This window comes from Euprymna scolopes, chromosome 22 (genome assembly GCF_053919585.1).
Source record: "Euprymna scolopes isolate OS-2025 chromosome 22, ASM5391958v1, whole genome shotgun sequence".
Taxonomy (NCBI): Eukaryota; Metazoa; Mollusca; class Cephalopoda; order Sepiida; family Sepiolidae; genus Euprymna; species Euprymna scolopes.
In genome coordinates, this window is record NC_136503.1 from 56,000,978 (window position 1) to 56,012,386 (window position 11,409).

The window sequence follows — 11,409 nt, forward strand, 5'->3', positions numbered from 1 at the left end:
TATGTGTGTTTGTGTGTATATATTTTTTATTTTCTCTATATGTATATGTGTGTATGTTTATATTTTTATTAATATGTATATTTATATAATTGTCTATGCGTATATATGGGTACATGTGTGTGTATGTATGTATGTATGTGCATGTACATCAGTATCTTACCGGAGATCTATGCCTTTCCGTATATGTATATATGTATGCGTATACATACATATATATGTGTGTGGGTGTGTATGTCTGTATGTGCATGCATTTATGTATATGAGTATGCATGTATGTGTATGTCTGCATTTAGATGCATGTATGTGTGAATATCCAATGTATATATCTGTGTGTACGTGCGTATGTATCCGTGTGTGGATGTGTGGATATGTGCATATGTATGTGTGTATGCGTATATGCGCGTTTGTTGGCATATGTATTGACTCTTAACACCTAAAACAACTCATTGTCAACTCCAATGAAAGAGTCGACTGATCGGTGCTACAACGAACATTCCATATGAAACCTCTTACTTGTCAAACACATATGACACGTACACATGTTCTTTGTCTACCTCTCTCTCTTACTATCTATCTCTCTCATTCTCCCTATCTCTCTCTCTGATGTATTTCATATACTCCAGTGCCGGCCTAAAGAACCAAAAGTAGCTAAATCTTAAAACCTAAGATTGAAATTCCTCCCACCTCTACCCATTACTTCCCTTTAACTCGCACTCTTCCCCGCACCCTCCCTATACCCATATATCTCCACCAACGCCTTCCTGAATCTGCTACTCCCCACAGTACACTCTTATGTATTTCAACCTTCAAAACTTAACTACTGTCGATACCCGTCTCCCTCTACCTTATTTTTCTAACCCCCTTTTCTCGTAGTTCCTCTAAAACCCTTGTTCCGAATAGTAACAACCATTTCTGTTAGGTCTGACGTGGCTGCTGGGTCGTAAACATGGTCCGGAATCCGAAAGATATGTAACTATACATATATATATATATATATATATATATATATATATATATATATATATATATATATATATATATACATATATATGTGTGTATATATATATATATATATTCATCTACAATATCTGTCTCCACTGTCCGTTTTAATGTATGTATGTATGTATGTATGTACGTACGTATGTATGTATGTATGTATGTGTGTGTGTGCAATGCACACAGGGTGATGTGATGCGCAAGTGTGTTAGCTATAAGGTAGTGTCTTGGCTTACGCACCATCTCGCTCTCAGCAACCATCACTGGCTAGCCTTGCGCGAAACGAGAAGCCGAGTGCGTAAGTCTTCTCCTGTCAGTACACAGCCTCTCCATCATCAAGACCTCTGCTGTGCCTCCTCGTGGTCACACACGGTAACTGGCTGTCATGCGACTCCAGGCTGAATCAGTAGAGGACCTCGGAACAGTAGGGAGTCCCAGAGGGACTGTGCTACGGCCCACCGACGTGTGGACATGCCCTGACACATTACCAATCCCTATCCCAGCCATGGGTCATATGGCCTCACTGCCTTGTGAGAGCCATGGAAATGGATAAGGCTAGGGGAGCAACCCCGACAGAAACGATGGAGTGGAACCCCTTAGGCGGTTGGATGGCATACTTGCCTCCCTCCGGCAGCTCCTGCACCCTTGTTCGTCCCCAGCCGTCTCGACTATGTCTTGCCGTTGGAATTGGGCGGGCCAGGACGAGAGAGTGAGGCCGATGCAGCGCAAGTCTCCCTCACTATAATCCAAATCCAGCGCAAGTCAGGGTGTCAAACATTGCGTCAACACCAAGCCCTGTGGCGATGGGCGAGCGGTAAAGCAGCAGGTGTGGAAATCACTGGGAGCTGTAGCTGCAAACCGGCACACAGGCGGCCCAGAAACTGGTCGTACTCCACTCGACCGAAGCAGCGAGGGGGTGCAGGCAACTGGCTGGCCGACCGAGCAGTCCTTTTCAGGATCACTCTGCTCGCCTCTATTGCATGAGGACGGGGCGATAAAAGGAGCCCTAAACATAGCTGCTTCACCATCACCCCTGGCCAGCATACCGCGGCTGGCGGGGTTTCCCTCACAGCGGTCGAGACATGAGAAAGAAAGGGTTGGTGCTTACCTTAGCATCATGGAATGTCCGTACTGTGCTCGACAACACCAGAGCTGACCGACCCGAGAGAAGAACTGCTCTCGTAGCAAGGGAGCTTGCCCGTTATAAGGTCGACATCGCAGCCCTCAGTGAGACTCGCCTCTCAGACAAGGGTCAACTGACAGAGTCAGGTGGCGGCTACACCTTTTTTCGGAGTGGACGCAGACGCGAGGAGCGCAGAGAGGCTGGCGTGGGCTTCGCCATCAAGACTGAGCACGTGAGGAAGCTGGTTACCATCCCGGGCGGCATCAATGACCGGCTGATGAAGATGCAACTCCCGCTCAACAAGGCAAGAACCGCCACACTGATCAGCGCCTACGCACCAACCATGACTAACCCCAAAGATAGCAAGGACCAGTTCTATGAAGATCTGGAAAGCCTCATCTCCGCTGCTCCGCAGAGAGAGAAGCTCATCGTCCTCGGTGACTTCAATGCCCGTGTTGGCATGTACCATTCCACTTGGGACCGGGTCCTTGGCCACCATGGAGTGGGCAAGTGCAATAGCAACGGCCTACGGCTGCTCAGCCTTTGTCGCTGCACACGACCTTTCCATCACCAACACCATGTTCCGCCTACCCACCCGTAACAAGACGTCGTGGATGCACCCACGCTCCCACCACTGGCATCTGATTGACTACGTCATCATAAGGGCAATGGACAGGAGAGACGTAAGATTGAGCAAGGCTGTGTGTGGTGCCGACTGTTGGACAGACCACCGCCTGATCATATCCAAAATGTGCCGCTACATCCAACCCAAGAGGCGGCCTCAGGACCAGAAAGTCACAAAGCGCCTTGACCTGGAAAAACTTAAAAGTCCAGATGTCATCCATGAGCTACAGGAAGCAATCAACGACAAGCTATCTGTCCACCTCACCATCTCGGACACTATCGAAGATCAGTGGGCACACCTCAGAGACTCTCGAAATCATTGGACCCAAGCAAAAGAAGCACCAGGACTGGTTTGATGAAAATGACTCTGAGATTCAGCCCCTCCTGGAGGAGAAACGCCAACTTCTCCGTGCACATCAGAGTGCCCCCAAGTGTTTTATAAAGAAAGCTGCCTTCATCAACATCCGCAGCAAGGTGCAGGCCAGACTCCGCTCCATGCAGGATGCCTGACTCAGCGCCAAAGCAGATGAGATCCAGGAGCATGCCGATAGCCAGGATATGAGGAAGTTTTACGATGCGCTGAGGGCTGTCTACGGTCCCTAGTCCTCTAGCTCCTCCCCCCTGCTTAGCTCCGATGGAACAACTGTCTTGAATGACAAAAAGCAGATGCTTGATAGATGGGCGGAGCACTTTAACAGTGTGCTAAACCGACCATCTTCCATCAACGATGAAGCCATCGATCGACTACGCCAGGAGCCTATCAACGAGGAGCTCGACATCCCACCCTCGTCAGAGGAAGTAAGCAAAGCCATCAAGCAACTTTCCTCTGGGAAGGCCCCCGGCCCCGACTCAATTCCAGCAGAAGTATACAAAGCTGGTGGACGTACACTGCTTTTAAGACTAACAGAACTCTTCCAATCCATGTGGGAGAGTGAAGAATTACCCCAAGATTTTCGTGATGCTACTATCGTTCACATTTACAAACGCAAGGGAAATCGTCAGTCATGTGACAACCACCGCGGGATATCCCTTCTTTCCATCGCCGGGAAAATCCTGGCCCGCGTCCTTCTCAACCGCCTGCTGGTGCACCTTGAAGATGGTCTTCTTCCCGAGAGCCAGTGTGGCTTTCGAGCGGGCCGCGCGACGACTGATATGATCTTTGCTGCACACGAACTGCAGGAGAAGTGTGTCGAGCAGCACCGGGGCCTCTACACCACGTTCGTCGACCTGACCAAGGCCTTCGACACTGTTTGCCGAAATGGCCTCTGGCGGATCATGAAAAAATTTGGTTGTCCAGACATGTTCATCGCCATTGTCAGGCAGTTCCATGAGGGCATGACCGCTCGTGTCCTGGATGACGGTGACCCCTCAGAACCCTTCCCTGTGACCAACGGGGTCAAGCAGGGCTGTGTCTTAGCCCCGACGCTCTTCAGCATGGTTTTCTCTGCCATGCTCCAGGACGCTTTCAAAGACAGTCACTCTGGCATTGTCATCAAGTACAGATGTGACGGGGAATTGTTTAACATCAGGCGAATGCAGGCAGTCACGAAAGTGAGGGAAACCATCATCAGAGACCTTCTCTTTGCCGATGACTGTGCCCTTAATGCCCCAAACGAGATAGAGATGCAACGTCAAATGGACGGATTTTCCACCGGTTGTGACAACTTTGGTCTCACCATCAGTACAAAGAAGACAGAAGTTATGTACCAACCCGCCCCAGGAGATGCATACCATGAACCCGGCATCACTGTCAAAGGACAGAAGATCCATGCTGTGAAGCAATTCACCTACCTTGGCAGCACCCTCTCCCGCACCGCCAACATTGACATTGAGGTTAACCATAGGATTTCTACAGCGAGCAGTGCATTTGGAAGACTTAGAGACAATGTGTGGAAGAGGAGAGGCATTACACTCGCAACCAACCTGAAAGTATACCGAACGGTCGAACTGACAATCCTACTCTACGCCTGCGAAACTTGGACGCCATATAAAAGACATGAAAAACAGTTGAATGGCTTCCACCTCAGATGCCTCCGTAATCTTCTCAACATCCGCTGGCAAGACAGAATTCCGGACACAGAAGTCTTGAAGCGCGCGGGGCTCCATACCATCACCACAATAATCCGCAAAACCCAGCTCCGGTGGGCTGGCCATGTCTATCGCATGCACGACAGCCGAATCCCCAAACAACTTTTCTATGGGGAACTCAGGCAGGGAAAGCGGAATGCAGGGGGCCAAAAGAAACGATATAAAGACTGTCTGAGAACGTCCCTAAAAGACTTTGACATCAGCCCCCAGTCTTGGGAGAGTCGCGCTGCTAAACGTTCGGCCTGGCGTTGCGTCATCAGCCTAGGAGCCGACAGGGCAGAGAATCAACGCATGACACACGACCAGCAGAAGCGCAAGAGGAGGAAGGAGAGAGCTGCCGGTTCACAGCCTGCCGATACCGCCTTCACGTGTCCAGAGTGTGGAAGAGTCTGCCGAGCACGGATTGGCCTCATCAGCCATCTCAGGACCCACAAACCTCTGACGCCGAATTGATTGATACCTTGGTCATCGTCGATTTCACGGACGAGCAAGAAGAATGTATGCATGCTTGGATCTCTCGCAAAAAAACTTTTGACAGAGGCGACGCAACCTGACGGACCGGTATCATTGTTAAGCTCGACGTCTCGGGCGGCAAATAAAGAATACTTGAACAAAACCATTAATTATTTCATCATAAAATCGGCCGTTTTGTACATCATTGAATTGACTCCGGTTAATTTTAACGTCTTTGGCTTCCGGTCGCGCCATGTAGACATCGGTTAAGACGTCAGATTTTCTTTCACTTGTCCGTGTTCTGGTCACGGGTTTTAGCCTGGCATGCCTACTACCGCTTTTTCTTTAACACCTCTATTCACCCTAGCTTCCTGCTGTTGTTTAGATTCTCTTCCCACGCTACTACCATTTTTTAAACACGTCTCTCCACATTCACGGGTTAGAGCCTGCCTAAGCGGAATACCTTCTTTGTGGAAGTTGTGTAACGTGCATCCAGGAGATAAGCGCCCGCGTGTTTGCGTGTTGTGTGGGTACGTGGGAGAGACGGATGAGAGGGGAAAAGACTTACCTCGAGACCAGCTCAGCGTTACCGACCAAAAATAGAAAAGAAAGACCAAGATGGCGGCCGCCGTCTTTTGTAAAGTATGATGTCTCGCAAAGTCACACGAATTCTCGGAATATGCAAATTTAGCCGGCCTAGAACGACGATAAAAGCGGGTGAGGGGAAAGACGTCGGGGAGTGACGATTGAGTTGGCTGGGGAATCGTGTGGCTCTTGCTTCTTGTGCCATGTGAGGATATTTTACCGTTGTTGGAATCCGTGCAGAACCGGTGTAAAAAGATTATTGAATTGCTGCAACATTTATAACATCTTTTCCTGAACTTACCGTGTTAAAGAGAGAGTCGGGCGCCATCTTGAATTTTTCCTTACACATTTCTGTTACAAGCTATTTCGGCCATTTGGCCTCTAGGACTATGACCGAGTCGAAATTTGACTTAAAGCTCATACCCGAGTTTGACGGGTCCACGTCCATCGTCGACTGGGTTGAAAGGTTCGAGCTGACGTGCGACCTTTGTGAGGTGAAAAGGGTACACACTGTGATTCCTCTGAGATTTGCTGGGGGTGCCTTTAGTGTATATCAGCAACTCAGTGCTGCCGAAAAGGGAGATGCCACCGCAATTAAAGCTGCGCTGTACAAGGCATTTGCCATGGATCCTTGTACGGCTTATGAAAAATTTGCTTCCCGAAAACTTCTACCGGAGGAAAGCGTGGACGTTTTCTTCGCTGAGTTAAAGAAACTCGCAGTTCTGTTCGGTGGAGGGGTGTCGGAGCGGACACTCGCGTACGCGTTTGTGGCGGGCCTTCCCACTCGGGTGAAGCAGCTACTGAGAGCCTCAACCAGCGTTTCAACATCGACCATGGAACACTTGATGAGACTGATAGCGATACTTCATCTGATGAGGCGGAACCAGATCCAGAGCCCGAATCTGAAACAGTGAATGTACCTCTTCGCAGAAGCACACGCATTAAAAGGCCCCTCCCCCCAGTGCTCTCTATGTGATCATCAGATCAGGGGGGAGTGTAACGTGCATCCAGGAGATAAGAGCCCGCGTGTTTGCGTGTTGCGTGGGTACGTGGGAGAGACGGATGAGGGGGAAAAGACTTACCTCGAGACCAGCTCAGCGTTACCGACCAAAAATAGAAAAGAAAGACCAAGATAGCGGCCGCCGTCTTTTGTAAAGTATGATGTCCCGCAAAGTCACACGAATTCTCGGAATATGCAAATTTAGCCGGCCTAGAACGACGATAAAAGCGGGTGAGGGGAAAGACGTTTATCGTAAGCCGGCATTTACTGGCCTCTACACAAATTGGGGTTCATTCGTCCTTACTTCAAGAAAAATAGGGCTCATTCAGACATTAGTTCATAGGACCCTTAGAATCTGTTCTTCTAGTAAACTGGATTGTGAATTAAAAAGATTAAAGACATTTTTATTCACAATGGTAATCCGGAGAAATTGGTTGATAATATTATTTATATTAAAGTTAAAGCTCACTATTCTCCTACAGTTTTTATTCCCCACAAGTGTCCTATTTATTTAAAAACCACTTGGATTGGTGACCCTGGTCAGTGTCTGGGTAGACGTGTTATCAAATGTGTATATGTTGCTCTTCGCTTGGTTTATCGTGTTAAGTCTGCATTTCCTTCAATTGTGAAGGATGGTTTACCATACATTACCAATAGTAATGTGTTTTATCAATTCAACTGTCAGTGTGCTGCTGTCTATTTCGGTCGAACCCTTTTAAATTTGCAGACAATAATAAACAAACATGTTCCAGCAAGCATCAGACTAGGTAAGCCTTATCACTCCTAGTTCGCCTTGGAATCTGCTATTGGTCAGCCCTCGCTAAAAATCCAGCGTGTGCCAATGCATATAAAATAGACTGGTTAAGGAGTTTACACCGGGCTGACTCTTCGAATCACCCGAGGATTCTAGATTCCGTCTCCATCCTTTCAGCTAGGTCCTCTCTCTGTCGACAGAAGGAATTGTTAAAATCTTTGGACTTATTTGGGGATATATTTTAAATTTTAGCTTTCAACATATCCCATTTTGTACATATATTTTATACAATTGTATATATTCTACAACTTATTATTTACTCGTAAATTTTTGTTACTCGCAATCCTATTCGCCCTTCATATAATTATATATGTATATATATATACATATATCATTTTTATTTATTTTTCAGTTCATCCATTCGTTATAATTTTGTGAGTAATCCCAACTTAAGTCTTCGCTCTTGCGTGACATTTGTTTTAAACTTGATACAAATTCCATGATTGACTCCTGATGAGTGTGATGATGAAAGGACCTCTAGAATCTTCCCGATCTTATTTAAAGCGCTATATATATATATATATATATATATATATATATATATATATATATATATATATATATATATATATATATATGAATTTAAAGGGGATTAGAACATCATTCTAAGGAGCAGAGTGTATTTTAATGTAATAGTAAAATCCCTAATTTAATTAAAATACAAGAAAAACAGTGCTCGTTGTAATGTAGATATATAATAAGTGGAATAGGCATATATATCCTAAAGCTATTTGAATGTATAGTAAGATCATTGATAATTTATAATAAAAATTAAAAATTAAAAATCGGTTTCGTAAGGAGGAACAAAAAAAATCAATAAATTGTACGACAATGCTGTACAAGTACTGGTCTCTAGCGATACAATTTATTACCACGGTACAATTACCAGCAATCTCAAAAAGCAAATATGCCGGGGGGAAGATTCTGTGCATTTATAGATATGAAACTCTTAAGATTTGAAAATATAATAATGACAATGAAAATAAAACCATCCTCCTAAATCTAAAAGACGAATTTTTCTCTGGATGCATTCATAAACGTTGGTTTAAATTTTACAAATATAAACCACCATAAATCATTAAAATCCTCTTATTAATTATCTATCTTAAGATTTATAATTTATAAATTAGTCACTTTGTTATTATAGTTTGTGATTATTACAGTTATTAGTTTATCTGATATTTCTCCATTATTTTCTATTTTATTTAAGTATATATTTAACTTTAATTCTCATATGTCGCTATTTTTATTAAGTTCCATATATAAATAGTATAATCGCTAATAAAATGTTATTATTATTTCGATTGAATTACTACCAATAAGATTCCCTTATTATTTTAAAAAAGCAACATGAATAATTATCTTTATCTCGCTTTAATCAGTTAAAATATTTACTTTCCTAGTCGCATAAGATTATTTCCCTTTGTTTTTGAAATATCTGATTAAATTTTAAATTCGGCGTTACTAACGAATTCAATGTCATTGGCGTTCCCTTGAAAAGTGTGTACATTGAAACATTTTGAAGCATTCATAAGCTACATTTCCCATCCAAATGAGTTCTTTGACGATGATACTTACGAATTTTAAAACGCGAATTATTATAAGGTATAAACATCTTGGTTAAATTTTCTTAAAAAGATATTATTTTAACCTTACATTTAAACTCAATTTAAATTCATGATTTTATTATAATATTTATTGTCAATTTATCTTATTTATTTTATCAAGAACAAAAAAGTAACTCTTTTCCTTTAAGTTTAAATATTTTCCAGATACATCTGCCTAACTTTAAAAAAAATGATAGGTTTATTTTTGGTGTCTTTAAAAGATCCCACACATTATCTTTGCTGATAAATAGCCTTTGTTTAAAAAAACTATATGTTAAAAGTATTGCCCATGACTTAGTGTCTATCTCAATAAAAACATCGTTTCCGAAACGATCGTACAATTTATTGATTTTGTTTTGTTCCTCATGAAATCGAGTTTTAGTTTTTTAATTTTTAATTTTACTTATAAATTATAAATCATCTTACTATATATACATATATATATATATATATATATATATATATATATATATATATATATATATATATATATATATATATATATATATAAGTGACCTTGTCGGTGTGTGTGTCAAATGTCCCGTACAAAAACCTTTTTGAAGACTTGAAATTAGATATGGAGCGTATTTGGACCTGTAGCACATTTTCGATTTTATTTTTACTAGTAAATTGGCTGTTAAGTAGTCAACACTTAAAACAAAACAAGTTCCCCTTGCAGGGCAAGTCGAATTCAAAGATTGCGACTGCTGTTTCTTTTGCACATACTCCACATTACACCATCATGACTCAAATATGCTTCATTTTTATGTTTATGTATTTATCTGTTGGTAGCGAACACGATAAAGTCACTGTAAAGATCAGATCACCGTTCTATTATATATATATATATATATATATATATATATATATATATGTATATATATATATATATATATATATATATATATATATATATATATATATATATACAGACGTTAAATATCGAGACCATCTAATTATCGTTAATAATGGAGTTTTCTATTAAAGAGTCTTAATCGTCCCAGACGAGGTAATATTGGCCATATTTACTTTCTGATGAATTGCACAATCACTCAGTTGACAATGAGAAGTAGATTAAAGCGCTTTGCAGAGATTTTACGCTGCTTAATTTCACCATCAGATTAACCTATAATATGACTCCTATTATACTCTAAACCTTTTAATACTGCATTGGTCTGTGACGTACGTAATGTGCGCCATTTAATTGGTCAGTCATCTTAATTGTCCACGTCACTATTTCTTCTCACATTATGTATTGCTATATTTACGAACCTGATTATATTGTTAACATTACCGATGATTTCCTCAACGTTATCATACATTGTACTTTTTAAAAAATATTTTCATAGTTCTTTTGTTGTCTGTTTAAATGTGAGGTTAAACAGCAAATGGTGGCTGTTAACTTTAATAGGTTCTGTAAATTTTGTGATATCTCAATGGAACGTTAACATGAAATCAGGTAGATAAAATGGAGATTTCTTTTCATAAATGAAAAGAACTGAAACAACTTTTAATGAAATCTAAAATCATGTAAATGTTTGTTTTACAATCGTTTGATAACATTTTATTGTGTCTATCTTAAAGGAAAGTTTCCATAAACAAATATTAGACTACAGAAATCGGAGAACTTTCGAAATACGTCTGAGAAATTAATCTTCATCAGATAATCTTGTAATCCGTGATTGATATGGTTTTGCAAAAGAAAAAAAAACCCAGATAATTAAGACTGAAAATCGAACAATTTAAAACATTTTCATAATTTATTTCCATTTTCGGTTTGTCTTTTGCAAACAAATCCTCGTTATTTTCGTCATATTATATTAGATTCAATTAAACACCGTCAAACTGCAGAAGGTATACCAGTAACACACCCAACAGATCCTTCCAGGCCACCATTTTAATTTACTGTATGCATACACGATTACATGTTTTAATATATAATAAATTCATATTAGTGTCAGTTGTGTTATTATCGGAGTATTATTAGTTTCTGTTTATCTCGAAGTAGACACATATTTCCTTCAAAAACGTTACCTTGACAACAAGTTTCAAAAGAGAGAACACATTGAATAACAGATACGATGTCGAAACAAATCGTGATTGACACTACGAAAATCAT